This window comes from Mixophyes fleayi, unplaced genomic scaffold, assembly GCF_038048845.1.
Source record: "Mixophyes fleayi isolate aMixFle1 unplaced genomic scaffold, aMixFle1.hap1 Scaffold_50, whole genome shotgun sequence".
Classification (NCBI taxonomy): Eukaryota; Metazoa; Chordata; class Amphibia; order Anura; family Limnodynastidae; genus Mixophyes; species Mixophyes fleayi.
In genome coordinates, this window is record NW_027448190.1 from 316,973 (window position 1) to 337,274 (window position 20,302).

The window sequence follows — 20,302 nt, forward strand, 5'->3', positions numbered from 1 at the left end:
GTAACACCTGGGCCAGGAAACACCTTTCCCCAAAAAATAAAAGATATGTATGGTCTGCAATATTTAATAGAAAAGAACCTATTGAAATTCTTTCATCTCTAGAACATGGTTAAACTTTTATTTGTACCTAAATGGAAGAAAAGATACAAAGCTCATTACCAACATGTAGGATTTCTTTACAGTTATTATTGGGAGTCCTGGCACTAACCACCCTGTACTGATGAACATAATTATGGGAAAAACCCACAATATGCAGACCTACCCTAATCATGTTTACTATGCAAACAGCCGTTCACCTGGAGGCTATTTCTTATAAACAGATGGGGCCCAAAATTGTGTCTCTGTCTAAATGAATAAGTTGGAGGCCATTAGTTACTTTTCTATCCCTCTGTGCCTTTGTGGAGTCAGGAAATAGATATCCCAGATATGACAAGTAATGCCAGCTCAGGGATACTTTGTTGCTGCACAAGGTGTTAACAAGACCTTTTCCATTATACATACTTAGTGCAAGATGAGAGAAAAGTGCAGGGCTCTGTCTAGCAAGATGTAGGCACTGTGTTCTGACTGCACTTGATTGTGTTTTTATATCCTGCCATCTTGGACTAGACACTGTTTAGTTTTTCTGCCGTACTCCAATCTTCAGCCTCGGGGCTCCACTCTTTCTTGGCTACTGTGTGTTTGTACAATAATAAACTTTCGAATATTTTCACCAACACCTGACTATTAAGCAACCATTGTAGCACACAGCAAACTGTAACTGCTATAAAAGAAAATGTACTTTCAAGACTGCAGTTTTTATTTTTCACATTAGTTTGAATGTCTGATATAAAATGGTAGAATTATACTTCCTTAAACTACAAACACTGTCTGTGTAAATGGAGCTCACCCCACTGTGATGAGATGACACAGCTCAGGCACCCAACATCACTTCCGTCATCATTATCAATGGTAATCTCCCAGTGATGTCCTGTCTGCTACAGGATACAGAAGCACTGGGCTGCCGGTAAAACATATTAGCGCTTCAAACTAATAGATGGCTCCTAAATAGTTTCAATGTAAAAGGATTCCCACATCCAGAGCATGAATTCACAATAGAAAACATAATGAGCAAAAACTCCTACTTGTAGAGGGAGCTAATATTTACACAACTTCTCAACAGTAATCGTATCTTAAATACCACAAGGAACCTAATTTTCCAGTTAAAAATAAATACAATTTTATTTCTGAACTTCAAAAAAAAAATATAAAACAATCCATAAATATTACTAAAAAATATCACTGTTCCAAAATTTATCTTAGTGGATAGTTCATAATTATACTGTCCATTCTTAATCCATTGTCATTAGAAATAGTTTAAAAATATTTAAAATTACACAGGTCCAGCTCTGTATAGTGCAACTTCATTTTTCTATATCCAAAAATGTCTCATGTAAATATATTTTCAGATGCCACAGTTCTTTTTAGATATCCCAGTTGACATTCTTATAGGATAGAGATCAGCTGTTAAGTTGTTATAATAAGTCCCTTTATGTTGTCTGATGCAAAATGTATACTTGGAAGCTGGAATTCTCCCATGTAGAACACTGAAATTAAACTGGTCTGAAAAGATTGCTTCTGTGAGTTCAAAGCTGTGATTTCTCTGTATCGTCTTTTGAACATACAGAATGCTTCCGGGTCTGTTGTTTCAGCTGCTTTGGGCCCACAACCCCTCTGGGACCTGTTGAGCGTCTCATTGTAATGAAAAATAATAAAGGTATGTGGTGGGTCATCCATGCTGGATGCGGGCACATTTAGATTCAAGCTGGCAGGGTAGGCAGGTCACTAAAGGCTCCATAGTCATTTTGGGCCCCTACAGTTGTACCCCCCATATCCCCTGAAGTTAGCCCTGGACACTAGCCATGGATTAGTTAATTAGCTCCAGGTGATAGTGTAAATTAAAGTGGAAAATAAATAAATAAATATTATGTAGTAGAAGACAGGGTACTGTAATCATCATCATCATCATCATCATCATCATTTATTTATATAGCACCAGCAAATTCCGTAGAACAAACACAATAATAAAACAATACTGGGTAATACAGACAGAGGTAAGAAGGCCGTGCTTGCAAGCTTACTATCTACTCTCTTGCCTTTCCTTAAATGTCCGTAAAACTCCTTTAAATAAATATCTTATTCCAAAGTTCTTCTCAGTTTAATGCTCATTGCTGACAGATTTGTGCAAAAGTTCACCTAACATCCTGGCGTACAGCACTTTTTTCTTTGTAGTGCATCTATGCAGATGCTCTGTGCGTCATTTTGCAGGCTTGTGGTTCACAATAAGAATGTGGATGGTAAGAAAAGTAAAATTGTCACCTCAAAGTACTGCTTACTCAGGGGCAAACGCAGGATTTGTAGAGGGGGGTTTCCACACCACTCCGCCAGTGGGCGTGACCAGCATGCATGGGGGTGTAGCTATAATTGTAGACAGTGCTTGGCTGCTCTCCAACTCTTCCTATCCCTATAACATACATGGGCAATGCTGTGTGCACTACTGTTAGGTGCGCGCAGCTCTCCCTTTTCAAGCAGAGCCATGTGAAGCGGGAGCAGGGTCCAGCCACCTCAATTATACAGTGCCCCAGGCTGAGAGGGGGTTTCCAGGCACTAGGAAACCCCCCTCGGTTTGCCTATGTTACTATAAGTTTTAGATCATTGGATACACATTTACATAAGCAGTTTATTACACTTTCCTAAATGATGTAGGAATTGACAACAAAGTAATTAACAGCATCTAGTTGGGAGGCGGGGCTTATAGTGACAGTTATCAAACTCAATACATAGCGAAATTCAGTTTGAGCATAATTTTGCTGCAACCTCATTCATCACTACAAGAAATGTTTTGTACATACAAAAAAGCTCTGTAGGTACCCAGTTCATTTTCAATTAATTTTCACTATAAGGGCCTAATACATGTTCGAACGCAACCTGCATGCAAGTTGCGTCTATAAAATTAGCACGGAAGTTGAGCATACGTGTGCCCGTATTCAAATCCAAGTGGGTCTCAAGATACATTTCTGCCTAAACAATACTTCTATGTCAGACAATAAATAATTAAATAAATAAACTGGAGGACACACACATGCATATGTGCAATATAAAGTCATCATCATGCAAAATATTTGAAAAAAAAAAAAAAGTCGTCACTTACACCTGTCCTAAAAAACACGTATATAGAGAAATCCAGACCTTGAACCTGAGCACCTGCATTGGCACGTCCTCGGCATGTTTTTATCCGCCCCTTCCCTCTCTATACTGCCATTCCAGTTGTAGGTGGTAGTAAGTCATTTGCTTTCAGACATAACTTACATGTAACTGCGATCATTGGCATAAAGTCTATTTCTGAGCATGCGCAAAGCTATTTCATGCAAGATATGGCATTCAAAGGAACTTGCATCCAAAGACAAATCAGGCCCAAAATGCTTAGTCTTGATACCTCAATCCTTTCTCTAACTAAAATGGTATGCTGAAAAGTTCATCTAAGCTCCTGTCTGATTATAAAAAAGCATTACAGCAAAAAGAGAAAACACAGAAATAACACAGTAGCATACATAATAATGTGTGCAGATTACTGAATAATAGTAATGCATGCAGTAGAATGTTTCTGCCATCTAAAAGGTTGCATCTTTTTATATATTTATGTTGACAATAGAACACGTGAATGAAGTTTGCAAATGCTTTATCAAAGCAGTTTAGCACCTCTTTTATTGTAAGCCTGTGTGTGTGTGTGAATGCTAGTGTACATACCCTTTTCCTCATTTCAATGACTAAGCCCTGAACCTAAGTGAAATCTGATCCTCATTAAACTAGATGGTAACAATAAAGCACACTTATTTTTCTTGGATCAAACATAATTTTGATTTACTGGATGTCAGGTATTATCCTGAAGAAAGGTTTTTATAGTTCAAAGAACAAATGAAACCAATTTACTTTGCTATACACAAAGTGAGGGAGGGAATACAGACGGCAGGAGGGGTTACAAGGAAGAGTGGGTGTAAATAGTTAGAAAATAAGGTACAAAGATAACCTGAAGAAAGAGAACAGCAAGGGTGCACGGAATGTTATGTAAAGGATTCATGGTCACAAAATAAGAAAATTAGAAATAAAAATGATCATATAAACAGTAACTGGTTCAAATATTTTGGTAATCATTAATAATAAACAGCAAAAAATACAACTTTCCATTACTTCATGCTTACAGAAAACCATAGCATGCTTACTATTAACATGTATCTGTATATATGCTTTACAATTAATCTGATGTGCTTTACAAATGGGAACAAACAATATATGGTATTAACAAACAGACAAAGAGGTAAGAAAGCCCCGCTTGCAAGCTTACCATGTATAGACATAGCGACTGATTAGGTATTAAATATGATCCATCTAATAATAATACATTTTTATCTGTAAAATATAACTACAGAAGCACATTATTACAGCAAGCTCAGAAACTGAGAAATAAAATAGTGGTTTTTGTAAACTTGATAGTTAAATGAACATATGTGTAGGTAACGGTTTGAAAAGCTTGGTTTGAGGTCTGCCCTTCATTTGCATGGGGTCACAGAGTTTTTTCAGACCTCAAGCTCACTGAGTCTTAACAACTTCTTGGAGTTGGTATATTCTTGAATTTGAATAGGAACTGTGAACACAGCTAGACACAAACAAAGCGTTGGGTGCAGATGTGCTCATGAGAAGGCAATGTATTTCAAAGATTCCGTTTGGCAAGCCTAGTGCTTGAATGTGACACAGCTACGGTTACCAGATCATCCATGTGACAGATCTCAAATGCAGGATTTAGAATAAAACACACTGGAAGCAAGAATGTAACAGAACACTTCATGTTTACTGACACATGATGTACTGTCTTCCTGTGAAGTGTAACTGGTAAATGACTGTATCACTGTGCTGTCAAAGCAGACAAGATGAAACTTGTGTTGTACTAAGACAAGGGGCTGGAAGTCCTGAGGATTATCTGGGAAAATGCCTGATTCTTGTGATAAATGCAAGATTGTGTTGATTACATTTATTGCAACATTTAACCTACTTTATTCCAGGTTGAATAATGTATGCTAACAATATAATTTTATTATTATTTATATATTTATCTTCAGTTTATTCTTATCAAGACACTTTCCTGAGAAGGGGAATTATACTTTTTTACTTTTTAACCTTACTTTTTCTGAATATGTTTTATACACTGTTCCCTAGAACGCACTAAAAACTGAAATTATAGAGATACCCTTATTGTACATTGGTGTATTTATATGTTTTGTTTAATTATTCAAAATCTTTTTCATACTTAATTTTTTGCATCTCCCATTGGCTTGCTCAATAATCAACTTTCAACATGATCATCATTACATCAAAAGTGTTTAATTGTGGCAAAATGCAGTCAAATAAATATTATCCGCAACTAACAAAGCCTTTCTGGTTTATTTCTATGTTTCATTGTATTTGAAGGGAAAATATATTTTTCATTGAATTGTCCATGAAACTATGAATGGATAAACAAGCAGGGATCCGAGTAAACAGCTTGGTTATTTCAACGGGTGCAAATCAATACAGACATGGGATTTCCGCAGCACTTCGGCAAAGTCCAATAAAGTAATGGGAATGAATACGGTTTAGTGCAAACACTTTAGTCTGCATAATAAATACAATAAACACTTAGGGGCATATTCAATTAGGGTTCCGGTTCGCGGTAACGCGCGTTACCGCGAAAAGTGCGCGTTCTTTCCGGTATTATGGTACCGCAGTAACGCAGATTTTCGTACGCAACCCTATGGGCTGCGAACGAAAATCCATGTTATTGCGGTAATGTGGATTAAGTTCGCGGCCTGTTCCGGCGCGATCCCGCAAACCAGAACCCTAATTGAATATGCCCCTTAAAGTATTGATGCTTCTGTCAACATTCCAATGTAGTTTTATGCCCCTCTTTTGAAAAACATGCTTAGTATAATTGTGGTGACCACACACAAGGAGATGAATACAAATGTACTAGGCATGGAGTCCAATCTAGGTTTTCAATGGCATAGAGGACATCAAAGTGGGAGTAGATTTCTGCTGTCATTATTATCAATGCTTATTTGTAATGGGCCACAAAACTCTACAGCGAGTGTGTCTGCTGTGTGGTAGTTTATAGACTATATTTGTGTATGTCGCCTTATGTATACATTAAGTAAATAAAACACATTGGTCCTAATGTAAAGTTGAATGCAGTTTCTAAAATACAGGCATAAAAAAGACACATTCTACGTAGGGGATGCTGTCACATTTCCGACACGACGACATGAAAATGTCATCAGACTAAATCACTCACATTCTGTTGACAGCTTGAAAATGTCAGCAGTGTGATTAAATTATTTAAAGACCGATGCCGGCGGGTCCGGCGGCTATACAGTCGGACCCACCGGCATTTGTCTTTTAATGTTATTTAATGTTGGCAGTATGAGTGTCGACATTGTGATTGTCAACAATCACACTATCAACATATTGAAGCTGTCACCAGAGTGGAAGTTTCGGCATTTAGCCTGTCGACAGGATAACTGCTGACATTTCCATTGATGGAAAATTGACCACATGCCCATAATTCTGTGTTACCTTCTTGTCATCTGTCAGTTCTGAGCAGGCAATAGTCTAAATCCCTAGATGATTTAATCAGTCTGTAGGTAGCTTGGGGTAGCAGGGCTGTGCCAGATACTGTTTAGTGAACACTTGCCCACTATTTGCACTTTTTAATGGTAAATGTATGTTTCTGCTACAATCAACGCATAAAAAGATGTGAAGTCAGTGCCCTCCATCTTTCGGTTCTGGATTGTGACAACACAGCCAATAAACCTTTACTTGATTCCTATCAACTGCAGTATCTGCGATTTTGTAGAAAATTCCCTTTACGGAAACAGTATCATTTATCGACATTACCTTGACACTTTAATTTCAACTTCAGCTAAGAGTTTTTGTAATAAAGCACTTGGAAAAACCTGTATTATTATATTATTTTTAGCTCGTGAAAGTTATTGTTACTCTATTACACAGATCCAAGGCAGGCACCTAGACTATTACACTATATTATTACACATGTGCAGTGTGGTAACTTAAAAGCATTGCTGAACTTGTACGTGTCTCTGACCTAAATCGTAGACTGAAACAGAGTCAGGGAAATAGTGCCTCTTTGTTGCATCCAGGCTTTGCTTTGGCTTTTTCATTTTATTCCTGCTTTTGAATTAGCTCCCTGACTGGTATTGCTCAGCGGGTCTAGAATTCCACCCAACAAAGGACAGGTCTGCAGAGTAGGTGAATCTTGTAATGATAACATATCACAGCTAGAACAAAGGAGCTTTCCAGGGGACAGACTGGAGCTGATACTCACATTCCTCTGTAATTAGTACATTGGAGGAATCCAAATGATAAGTATTTCAAAGCAGAATGCAAATGAGTGCCATTGAAAACAGTGCTGGATGTGAATGTACTTGCATAGTAAAGTTACTGTTCAGTTACTAGTTTAAAATGCAATTTGGGAACTTTGGGAACTTTACAGAAAATGATCCATTTGACACAATTACAACATGTTGGGGTATTCTTATACATACCTTTAACATTTTTGTAGTTTAACCACTTATTTCCCAACATGACATAATTCACACAATGATCTGCTTCTGTTCTTCCTACTATTATTCAGTTACAGAGAGACTTGAAACAGTTTTAGCAACAAATCCAGACATAGTAGGGTGAAAAGTGAAAGAAATCATGTTTGCATGTTTTTTTGCTCTTCAACATGACCAACAGATCCCAAACAGATGTCAGTGGGGACATAGCCTAATTGATTTTTTTGCACAGTTTGATTGAAAAATGGGGTACACATTTGTGCCACAGACGGAATGGGTCATGTTTGTAGTATATGGCAATATCAGTTTTTCCAGTGCTATATTTTTGCAAAGAGAAACCCTCAAACACTACCCTTTCCACCTGGTACAAAGGGCTTTGCTACCAAAATTCTCAATAATTTACTGTTGCAGTTACCGGAGATGAATTAACACAATGATAAAAAGTAAATGTATTGTTGGTTTTTTAACTTCATTCGATAAATAAATCTTTACTTGACAGGCAATAGGAAATTGAATATGGATTTTGAGAGAAGAACATTTGTACCGGGTGTAAGGTGTCTAGTCGGGTTGTCTGCAGAGGGATTTATTTGTTTTTGGTGACCAAAAAAGATAGCAAACTGGTGTGTGTGTTGGAGGAAGACATTCCACTCAGAAGGGGTAATGACTTTTCCTCCCCAGGTCATGTTTTGGAGATGTGCCAGAATAATTACAGATGTATTTTGTTTGCAAGCGCTACTGGGGCGTGGACTTAGTCTGGGAAATATTTGGCTATGTATAATTGAGGTGTGTCAGTTTACATTAAGTAACAATACAAATACAATGAGCTCCAAATATAACTTGACTACATCATTCTTTCTAGGATACTTAAATCCAAAAATATAGATTTATTGTACTTATTTCTTGTACTTATGTATTTATTACATTTCATTTTTATTTGCTATTTTTTTTTATTTGTATATATGTAATGATTTACCACAGGACAAAAGCAAACATATTGGTGACAGACATGTTTTAAACCATTTTTCAACCAATACAGGATACACAGTGACACAACTAGCAAACAATTTAAAGTACATCGGCAAAACATCTGCATGTCAGGCCCACATTTCCTATGGGAACATCATTTCAAGGAAAACATCTGATGCTTATTTTATTGAAATTGGCCTATTTTATAGGCTTTTTAAATATGGCAGCAAAACAGACAAAGAAGATGTTCAGGTAGGGATTTTGCAAAATTAATCATTATTTATGAGACTGCAGCTAATCAATTAACTTGGAACCAGTGACACCACAAAGGCACAAACTGTGTTATCTTAGTGAAATGGTTTGCAATGCCAGTCCTCAAGCCCCCCAACAGTCTAGGTTTTAAAAATATCCATCACTGGGGCACTAATTAAGTTAATTGATTAGCTGCAGTCTCATAAATAATCTCAACCTGACCTCATATCCATGACACTATACTTGCCACCCGTACCAGCTCATACTATTTGGCCTTGCGGAGCAGAGTCCGAGTATTGAGTGATAAATGAGAAGTTTCTCACTTTGGATTCATCCTGTAGTTTATTTTTATATACAAGGAGTTCTCCTCTATTTTTACTACTGGGGATGAGTTTAAGTATATCAACATTACCCATCCCAAACTTCCTCTGTTCTATTATCTTCCCAAGATACACAAAAATGCTAATAAACCACCATGCCGCCCTATTATTTCGGGAATCAATTCACTCACATCATCACTGTCTGAATACATAGACTCTTTTCTACAAAGCATAGTACAAAAGCAAAAATCCTACATTAGGGATACCATGGAGATTCTAAATATATTGGATGGAATCATTTGGGAAGACAAATTTTGGTTAGTAACTAGTGATGTAAAGACCCTATACACTTGCATAGATCATGATCAAGGAATAGAAAGCATTAGAATTGCCCTGGAGGAGGAGGGATCCATGACATCCAAACAAATTGAATTTATGATCCAAAGTATCTATTTCATTTTAACTCATAACCATTTTTGGTTTGAGAATGAACACTATTTACAGGTTAGGGGCACCGCCATGGGAACCAAGTTCGCACCCAGTTATGCCAACATATTCATGAGCAGGTGGGAGGAGGAATGTGTATGGGCGAATCCAACTCTGGTGGCGAGCTTGGTCCTGTGGCGGAGGTTTATAGATGATATCCTCTTCATTTGGAGGGGAAGTGAAGAGTCTCTACGTAAATTTATTTCGGACATGAATGATAACAACCGCAACCTGTCATTCACCACTAGTATAAGTAAAAACCAAGTAACTTTTCTTGATTTGGACATATCCATTAAAGAAAACAGGATAGTAACAAGTACACATTTTAAACTAGTGGACTGCAACAGTTTCATTGACATAACCAGTAACCATTATTGTAAATGGTTACAAAATATTCCGTCCGGCCAATTTCTTAGGCTAAGAAGGAATTGTTCTAGTTTAGAGACTTTTAAAGATCAAAGCGAAATCTTGAAAACTAGGTTCATAGAAAGGGGATACGATCTAAGTGGAATAGACAAGATCATAGAAAACACCAGTAGTAAAAATAGAGGAGAACTCCTTGTATATAAAAATAAACTACAGGATGAATCCAAAGTGAGAAACTTCTCATTTATCACTCAATACTCGGACTCTGCTCCGCAAGTCAGGAAATTACTGAGGAAACATTGGCACTTGCTCCTGCAGGATGAGATCCTAGGTAAATTACTACCAAAAAATCCACAGATTACGTTTAGGAGAGCACCAAATCTCAAAAACAAGCTAGTACATAGTTATTTACCTCAAAAATTAGAAAGGAAGGCAAACTGGCCTACGAAAGAAACTACAAAAAACAATTTCTATTACTGTACTAGATGTCTCCCATGTAGAACTGCAAAAATCAAGACCACTAAAGGTATACAAACATTTAAATCTAATACCACTCATGAAATGTTCCATATTAAAAGTAAACTTACCTGCGACTCCAAGGGAATAGTGTATTTGATTACCTGCCCGTGTGGGTTACAGTACGTGGGGCGGACGGTGAGACAACTCAAGGTCAGGATTACAGAACACATTCGTAACATCAAGTTGGGTATAGAAACACACAGCCTATCAAAACACTTCAAAGAAAAACATGGACAAAATCCATCAGGCATCACATTTGTTGCTATTTGTGAGGTAAAGGAGGACTGGAGGGGAGGAGATTTTATCAAGAGAATTAATTGTGAGGAAGCGAAGTGCCGACATACTGAATAGGAATATACTGCCCGTGCATCCACTTACGGAGGGATTCATTTACATCAATAATCCTCCTGTTATTGTCTCATTTCAAGGAAGTGAAGAGCTCATTTGATCCGTTTTTACTTGCCATTCATTAACCTAACTCACTGTGGATAAGTAGCATGTGTGGCCTGAAACCCAAGTTATTGGAAGTTATACATGAATATATTTATAGCGGGGTGCAAAGACTATTTTTGGTTTATATGCATTGTATAAATATGTTTATGTAAATGTGTATTTGGGCAGTTACTATATACAGGGTGATTCAAAAGTCGCAGTACACTCTTTTATTTCAAAAACTCTACAGGAATTGGTCCGATTGGCCGATTTCAAGATGGTGCCCATGTTTGGTACATACCGTAAAAGATAGACCACGTCACCCATACCTTACTGGAGTATTCAGGTTTCCCAATTTCCTGTAGAGTTTTTGAAATAAAAGAGTGTACTGCGACTTTTAAATCACCCTGTATATCAGTTTTGGCCTGCGTCTTTTGATTGATATTTATATATTTTAATAAATTATTAAGCTGCAGACAGCGCTCTTTTTATATGTTTTTCTTACTACATTTGTGCAGGTTCATGGCAGATTATTTTGTTTGCAGTCGCTGCAAAGTTCTAGCTATGGTTGCTGAATGTCAAAATTGTCCAGAAAAGTCTTCACTTGCAAACACCCTTTTTTACACTTAAAATAGATGTCCCTGAATGACCCTTAACACTTTGATAAGTATTGAAAAACACAAACATTTCTAGACTATGGTAGTTTTAGTACTTTTTTGGAGGGTTCTGCTGCTGACCCTTATACACAAATACCAATATTTTAACACAGATATCACTGCACAACACAAGATTACTTTCACTAGAAAAAAATTACATTTTAAAAGAAATAGATCTAATTAATTTTTTGCGTTATTCTGCTAATAGTCATACAGCAAAAGCACAGTTTTTCTCCACTAAATATACTAGTTAGATCAGAATGATATCTAACTCAGTCTATATAGTAGTACTATAAATATGCATTAATAACAGCCAGCAGCTATTACTCAGTCTAAACTCTCTGACAGATTGAAATTAAAACTAATTGATCAGCAAACTATTCTAGCTGACTGATTCCTACAGAAATACTTTACAATAATGAAAATTATTCCATGGTTTTGTCCCTTTTTCACCCTGTCTAAGTGGTATACTGTAGTTTAAAAACTATTTTCTGAGCAGAGCACTGCAGCTCAAAAAATAAACAAAACGTAAACAAAAATCTGACCTGAGGTCCCACACACACAAAATAACAGAATTTACAACAAATTGTAGTGTCTCTCAGAAGACATCTATCCTGTTCCCCAGGTAGTGAGAGACTGAGGAAACAGCCTCACAGCTTTTTAACAACACCTTACAACACATAATTATCCAGCAACTGACTAGCAGGTTGGAAGACCCAAAATGAGGCTTACGAATGGAGCCCACCCTTCTCTCCTCATTTATAGCCCCAGGGAAATTTATACGGACTGACTGAAGCCAGACCACTGTTTGGAAGTTTACTCTCCAAACATACACACTCCATACACACTCTCCCTGGGGTTGTACAACATAGAAGACAAAAACATGGGGAATATATATATATATATATATATATATATAAATATATATATATATATATATATATATACAAGTTAACCCGTGCATGATACTCATGCATTCTAGTCAAATCAAGCTACTTAAGGTCTTAAAAAGGTTCTTGTCATGCATTTGGGCCTAGCCCAGGCCTCCTCAGTGGAAGAGCGTTACTTCCCGATGCAAGCACCCTTTTTAATGTGTGTTCATGAGGTAAAATTACCTCCCGAAAATGAGTTTGACCCCTCAACTCGTAAATTTAGCCTTTACTACCCCTCCCACGGGGGGAAGGGGGATGATGGAAGTTAACTGACTTCACTATTCTATTTTTTTTGTCAAATAATGTCAGTATACCAAATTTCAGGTCAATTGGATCAGCCCTTTCTGAGAAAATAGTTTTTTATACACACACACACACTAACACACGCCGCTAGGCTTTTACTTTTATAATATTAGATAATGCTAAGAATTTAGTAGGTCAGTGTAGTATATAACTCTGCCCAGCAGGTGGCGCTGCAGCTTGAGCACTCTGTCACCCGGTAGTTTTTTCCACACACAGACTAACACATGCCGCTGGGCTTTTATATTATAGATATATATATATATATACATATATCTCAGAGACGCGATTCACTGTGAATCGTGTCATTTTGGCCCCGCCCCCACGACAAAAACGACATTTTGCCGCTTGTATTATTGCTATCACTTTGACTACTGGCATATGTTATTTTGTTTATGAACATATAAATAAAGTTTTTTACAAAAACCTTCTCCACCTGATGAGAGGTATTCAGCCTGGGCTGAATACTTGCAGCTCATTCATGGCAGTCTTTCCTAGTATCAATATCTCTCCATCTATCTGCTTTCCCAGGCAACAGTTACAACATCCTGTTTGACCTTTTTGCCGCCAGGTAGCTAAGAAAGCAGATTCGCTTTCACTCATAATATTGTAGGAATCGTTTCCAACATTCTAAAACTTTCCAGGCGCTCAGCTGGGGCATGTGAGGACATCAGGCGTGGCGGAGGCTGGAGCACTACAATACCCAGCAGGACAGTTTACTAGATTCCATGAGAACATGCTTTTTTGATATTACTCCACAAATATTAACATAAAAAAAATGGATGGTAAGAATTGCCTTTAACAGTAAAAGATATATATATATATATATATATATATATATATATAAATATATACTCTCATCATTTATTTATATAGCGCCACCAATTCCGCAGCGCTGTACAGAGACTCATTCACCTCAGTCCCTGCCCCGTTGGAGCTTACAGTCTAAATTCCTGGACACACACACAGACTAGGGATCACATGTTCCACATTATCTTGACCACACGTCTTCTCTGAAGCTGGTGGTTCTACATAGATTTATTTTTCTGCCTTTATGATTTAGAAGCCACAAGCTACTGCTGTCTGGTGAATAGTGTGAATACCAGGGAATTCTATAATCATATACATGACAGAAACCACCCAGCTTCTCCTGTTTCTAGAGGATTTACCTCTAATTACATTACTGAGCCGAGCACTTGGACGGGTGCCATAATACAACAATTCTCTAAATAACAGAGGACATATGCCATGTAAGTACTTCACGTAGCATAAAATATCAAAAATAACACAACATCAGAGGGAGGCGTAGCCTCCCGAAAACAAAATCACAGAGGGACCTCACTGTTTAAACATAAATGGTGAACCACTGGAATCCCACTTCCATTATACCGTGCCTAGAAAAAGGATTCACCCCCATTTTTCACCTTTTAGTTTCTTACATCATGAAATCAAAATGGATTTATTCAGTTAATCTTACCTCTGACCAACAAAAAGTACTTGGTAATGTCAAATAGAAAACAACCTTAAAAGTAAAAGTGGAGGTGTTGCCCTTAGCAACCAATCAGCTTCTAGCTATCATTTTCTAGAATGTAATAAATAAATGACAGGTCAAATCTGATTGGTTGCTATGGGCAACACCTCGACTTTTACTTTTTTAGAAGGTTTAGTTAATCTACCCTTAAAGCATTATCTTAATTAATTGCAAGTAAACTAAAAAAAATCAACAACAATAATAGATTACAACTTGTGCCTGTAGTTTTGAACTTATTACACGTTTATTGATGGTAAAAATATCCTCAATAAATCAATTTTGATTGAATGATGTATGAATACATTTTATAGCCACTAGTTTAGAAGTAATATTATGACATAGATGAATGAACACAACGCCGGTATACACAAAAATACTTATTTAACAATTTTTCTGGGACAAAGCGCTACGGAATATGTTGGCGCTATATAAATAAATGCTGATGATGATGATGTACGAAGTACGATTAGCAACTGGTTAAATATCTGCTGGAAGCACCCAGGAAGTTACCTACCGCCAGTGAGTTTACTGGCAGTAGAAATGTAGTGAATTTTTCATCTTTCGCTAAGAGAACTTTAGAGGTTAGTAATAATCTGACAACTTCCTGTCAAAGCTATTTTTTTGCATAGAGCCCTAGCAATTGCTTTCCCCTTGAGTATTTCAAAGATATAGTTAGGATCATTACTGAAAACCGTACTTACAAATATTTTGAAATGCGAAAAGGTGACGTCTGACTGCGGAGGGGGGCGGGGCACCGCAAATGGTGTCATTTTGGCCCCGTGAATGCGTCATTGCATCTAAAGGTCAAAATGATGTGATTCGTGGTGGACCTCGGAATATAGGCCCCCATCCAGTCCACTTCACTAGGAAGTGGGCAGGATGCGTGAGAATGGCCTGCTATCCCAGGAGTCTGGGAGACAGACCCGTAATTCGGGAATCTACCGGACATTCTGGGAGAGTGCGCAAGCATGCCGAAAACAGACACATATGGGCTGACTGGTCAGCTGATGAAAGCAATTCAGATGTTGAGATTTAGGTTTATTATTGGAAAGTTATATAATTGTTAAGCAACTAATTGCTTAAAAATTGTGAGTATGTATCAGTAGTGGACTTAGACTTTTTTTGGGGGGGCGGGGTGCGATTTAGCATAGTTGCGCCCCTCCTTCACTGATTGGTCAGCATGGTGGCTCAGTGGTTAGCATTTCTGCCTCACAGCACTGGGGTCATGAGTTCAATTCCCGACCATGGCCTTATCTGTGTGGAGTTTGTATGTTCTCCCCATGTTTGCGTGGGTTTCCTCTGGGTGCTCTGGTTTCCTCCAACAATCCAAAAACATACTGGTAGGTTAATTGGCTGCTATCAGAATTGATCCTAGTCTCTCTCTCTCTCTCTGTATGTGTGTATATTAGGGAATTTAGACTGTAAGCTCCAATGGGGCAGGGACTGATGTGAATGAGTTCTCTGTACAGTGCTGCGGAATCAGTGGCCCTATATATATAAATAAATACATGATGATGATGATGATGATGATTGGTGGGCTTGCCCCAATCTCCCCACTCAGGATCCGCCAGTGGTGTTTATTTACAGCAGAGCAGAATACATACATAGAAATTAGATTAGGTTGTACTCAGATCCTCTGACTGCTGCACCCAGGTCCTAGCACCCTCCTGTATAGTGACTATCTGTATTACATGTGGGCCCTCATCAAATTATGCTGCTACAACATGTCTAAGTTGCAAGTACTGGAAAAATTGGGAGTTAGGCATTGAGTCCTCAACTGCTCAAAGGCACGTAAATGTTTGTCTCTAAATATCTGCCCTATAGTATGAATCCCCACTCTGCACCACGTCAGAGTGCCCGTCAACTTAGCCAATTCTTGGAACTCCATATTAAACCACAGGGGGGTGTCCGGGTTCCGCCCCTCACCCTCCAAAAGGGCATGTGTAATTCACCAAACTGTGGACTCCTGTCATACAATAGGGGCCACCTTAAGAGGCCTATGACTTGCAAGGAGAACCTGTAATGGTCCCAAGGAGGGGTCTGTCTGCTCACAAGAAATGTCTCCGAGAAGTACCTGGAGGATCACTCAACCACTGAACTAGATGAATAAGCTGGGAAGCTAAATAGTAGATCTGGAGGTTGGGAAAAGCTAGCCAGCCCCATTGTTTTTGGACCTACACAGTGTGCAAAGCGAACACCTGCTCTCTTATTACCCTATACTAGGAAAATCCAGTATCTAATGATTGATCAAAACACCTGGAGCGGTAAATTCCCAGGGGAGTGCTAAAGTGAATAAAGATATTTGGGATTGATGATCATTTTTATTAGGTTAATCCTTCTGGTCACCGTGAGGGGAAGCTTTCTCCAGGAGTGACACTTATTTTTAAGATATTCAGTTACTGGATCAGTATTGAGCTTGACACACTACGAGGCAAATGCAGTCACCCAGATTCCCAAATATTTGAATTTATCAGTCCACAACAATGAATGACCGGAAGCTGTGTCTGGCAGAATCCACCAGCCCAGCGGAAAAAACATGGATTTGCTCCAGTTATTTCTGAAGCCTGAAAAAATTACGAAGTCATCGACCTCCTGCAGAAGGTGAGCTATTGGGATCTTCCAGTTAAATCAGCACATCAACTGCATACAGTGCTATGCTCTCCATGACCTTCCCCATCTTGAGGCCTCTAATGGCGCATATTAGGCAGGCTAAACGTTCTATCTGCAATGCAAATAAATTAAGGAATAAGGGGCATCCCTGGCGAGTTCCCGTCCGCAGACCAAACAGAGAGTTCATATAGCCATTAACACAGATTCTAGCTTAACTAAACTGGTAATCCGGTCACCAATATCAAAACATGCCAGTACATGCCACAGGTAGTCCCATTCAATAGTCAAAAGCCTTGGCTGTGTCAAGAGACACTACCACTGTTCTCTCCTCCACCTTCTGGGCCCCCTGTATGTGCCTATACAGACGCCTAACATTCGTAAGAGTGGACTTGCCAGGTATAAACTCCATCTGGTCTGGGTGAAACGCCTCATGTATAACCCTATTGAGTCTGGTGGAGATAATTTTTGCAAGGATGTTGGCATCCGTGGTGATCAGGGAGATGGGGCGGTATGTGTTCGAATGTAGGGTTTCCCTACTATGTTTAAGAATAAGGATGACATGGGCCTCAGACAGAGAGGGGGGAGGGACCTGTATTCTAACAGGAATAAGTTTCAAGGAGTTTGGGGACAAAGAATTGTCTATATTGTTTATTCACCTCTATTGGGATACCATCAATGCCTGGGACCTTGTGGTTCGGGAATGAGGAAATGCCCACATCTATCTCCTTCTCGGTTATGGGATAATCAAATAAATCAGATGAATCTGGTGACAATCTTGTGGAGCCTGATGTTCCTTAAATAGTCTGCAAGCTGGGCGGGGTGTATACCTAGCACACTGTGTGTAAAGGTCCTTGTAATAATTAAAGAATACTTTCAGTTTTGGCCCCACGTACTTCCAAATGATGCAATCGTCCGCAATAGCCGGTATTGTTCTTGAGGACAGCTCATCCCATGCCAAGCATGCAAGATAGCTAACCCCCATATCAGTCTGAAAGTACGGATTTGTGTCTGGCAAGAATAGTCAGAGGCTTCTTTTCTCCAAACACACAGTTCAAACATTTATACTGATCCACTTAAGTCTGTCTGATACTGTATGGGACTTAATGTATGATGCCTCAAAATCCCTATAAACTATCAGGGTTAGATTTCCTAACCTATTAATAGTATACCTATTTTAACTAAGGCATACCTAAATCCGCTCAAAGAACAAAACATCCCAGTGGGGAGAGCGAGTAGGATGGGAATACAGAAGGGGGGGGGGGGTGACTTAGCTCCTGCAGCATTTACTCTCCCAAATGAAAACAACCCAATACTGTGTCTGCAAGAGTCTGTATATATCAAGAATCTTGATGTCTTAGAGGTGGATGACCTGCAAGCCAATCCGCCTCTTCCTGCGGGGTGAAGAAGAAATGGGACCTGCCATCCGCGGACACCCGTATCCTGGCCGGGAACAGCATTGTGTAAGACAACTGTATCTACCGAACTTTCTTCTAAATTTGTGTAAATAGTGATCTGGCGATCTAGACCTCCACCGCAAATTCAGGGAAAACAGATAATGATATATATGATTGCCAAAGTGTTGGTCATGTTGCTGGGTCATCCTGAGAACAGTATCGTGATCCCTGAAGTGCAGCAGTTTAGCAATGGAGGTGCGAGCAGGGGCTCCTGGCTGAGGTGGCAAACTGTGCTTCCTTTTCACAGCAAAATGAGGAGAGAATGCTTCTCTGCCAAACTCCCTGAGAGGCCAGTCCTCAAGAAACAGTTCCTGACTAGGGCTCTCCACCCACTCCGGCAGTGCCATAAATCTCAAATTTTTGCTGAGCAGCCTACCTTCCAGGTCTTTCATCTTCACTTTGCACTATACACATATTTGTTAATATTGACTTTGAATGCTTCAACTAGTCTCAGCCACTTAAATGGCCATATTTACCTTCATTTAGTAGTTATGAATTGTGAATTAACTGCTTTTACATTGCAGAAAGGAGCAGTGGACTCTATCTTTTTGTGTTGCATAATAAAATTTTGCTACAAGTGCCACATACGCATATTAAGACGTCAATCATTTTACTTTCTCTTTACAGGTCTGGGTAAGACAAAAAGGAAGACTAGCACTCGAGATGCCTCGCCAACTCCTAGCACTGATGCTGAATATTCCTCTAATGGTACCAACACTGATCGAATCTATGACTTAAACATACCCGCATATGTAAAATTTGCATATGTGGCGGAAAGAGATGATGAACTCTCCCTTGTGAAGGGTTCACGAGTTATTGTTATGGAAAAATGTAGTGATGGCTGGTGGCGTGGAGCACATAGTGGACAGGTTGGGTGGTTTCCATCAAACTATGTAGTGGAAGAGGTTGATGAAGCAACAGCAGATTCCCCTAGTTTTCTCAGTTTGAGAAAAGGAGCATCTATAAGCAATGGTCAGAACTGTAAAATTCTCCATGTTGTTCAGACCCTATACCCATTTAGTTCTGTAACAGAAGAAGAGCTGAACTTTGAGAAAGGAGAAATCATGGAGGTCATTGAGAAGCCAGAGAATGACCCAGAATGGTGGAAATGTAAAAATGCCAGTGGGCAGATTGGTCTTGTTCCCAAAAACTATGTTGTAATTTTAACTGATGGTCTTTCCGTAAATAATTCTCATGCTCATCAAATAAGTTATACTGGTCCTGCTTGCACAGGACGTTTTGCTGGCAAAGGATGGTACTATGGAGGAGTTACAAGACATCAAGCAGAATGTGCCCTGAATGAAAGAGGAATGGAGGGAGATTTCCTCATTCGTGATAGCGAGTCTTCAGTGAGTAATATTTGATTTATTTTTACATACCTCATTCTTTTGTTCTGCAAAATGAGCGCCGTTCGGAAGGCATCACCTTCCCTATAGCAGGTGCAAAACATACTCCACATAACTGGCGTGTATGAGTGTTTCTGCAGGTCAGCATGATTTGCATTTGCATGAACACTATTTTAGTGTATTAATCCTGCATTTGCATCTTTAATATCATCATCATCAGAAGCGGCATTTTTATAGCGCCACTAATACCGCAGCGTTGTACAGAGAACGTATATCAGTGTGTTCTTCTTTAAATTTTTGTCTGATGTGGCATTAATTACTTGTTTTCATTCCTCAAATCAGCCACTGAATCTGACATAGGGGCTAGTGACAAGCATGTGCGAATAGCCACCTTCATTACTTCTATCTTTTGAAGTATATAACACATCACTATTAACTTACGTACCATACCAGCAAACATGCCACCTTCTGAAAATAAACCTATTGCCA

The 20,302-nt window shown here is 38.8% G+C and overlaps 1 pseudogene; it reads left to right on the forward strand.

Moving 5' to 3' along the window:
* Positions 1 to 18,290: 18,290 nt before the first annotated feature.
* LOC142134232 (cytoplasmic protein NCK2 pseudogene) lies at positions 18,291 to 19,841 on the forward strand (annotated as a pseudogene).
* The last annotated feature ends 461 nt before the right edge of the window (positions 19,842 to 20,302 follow it).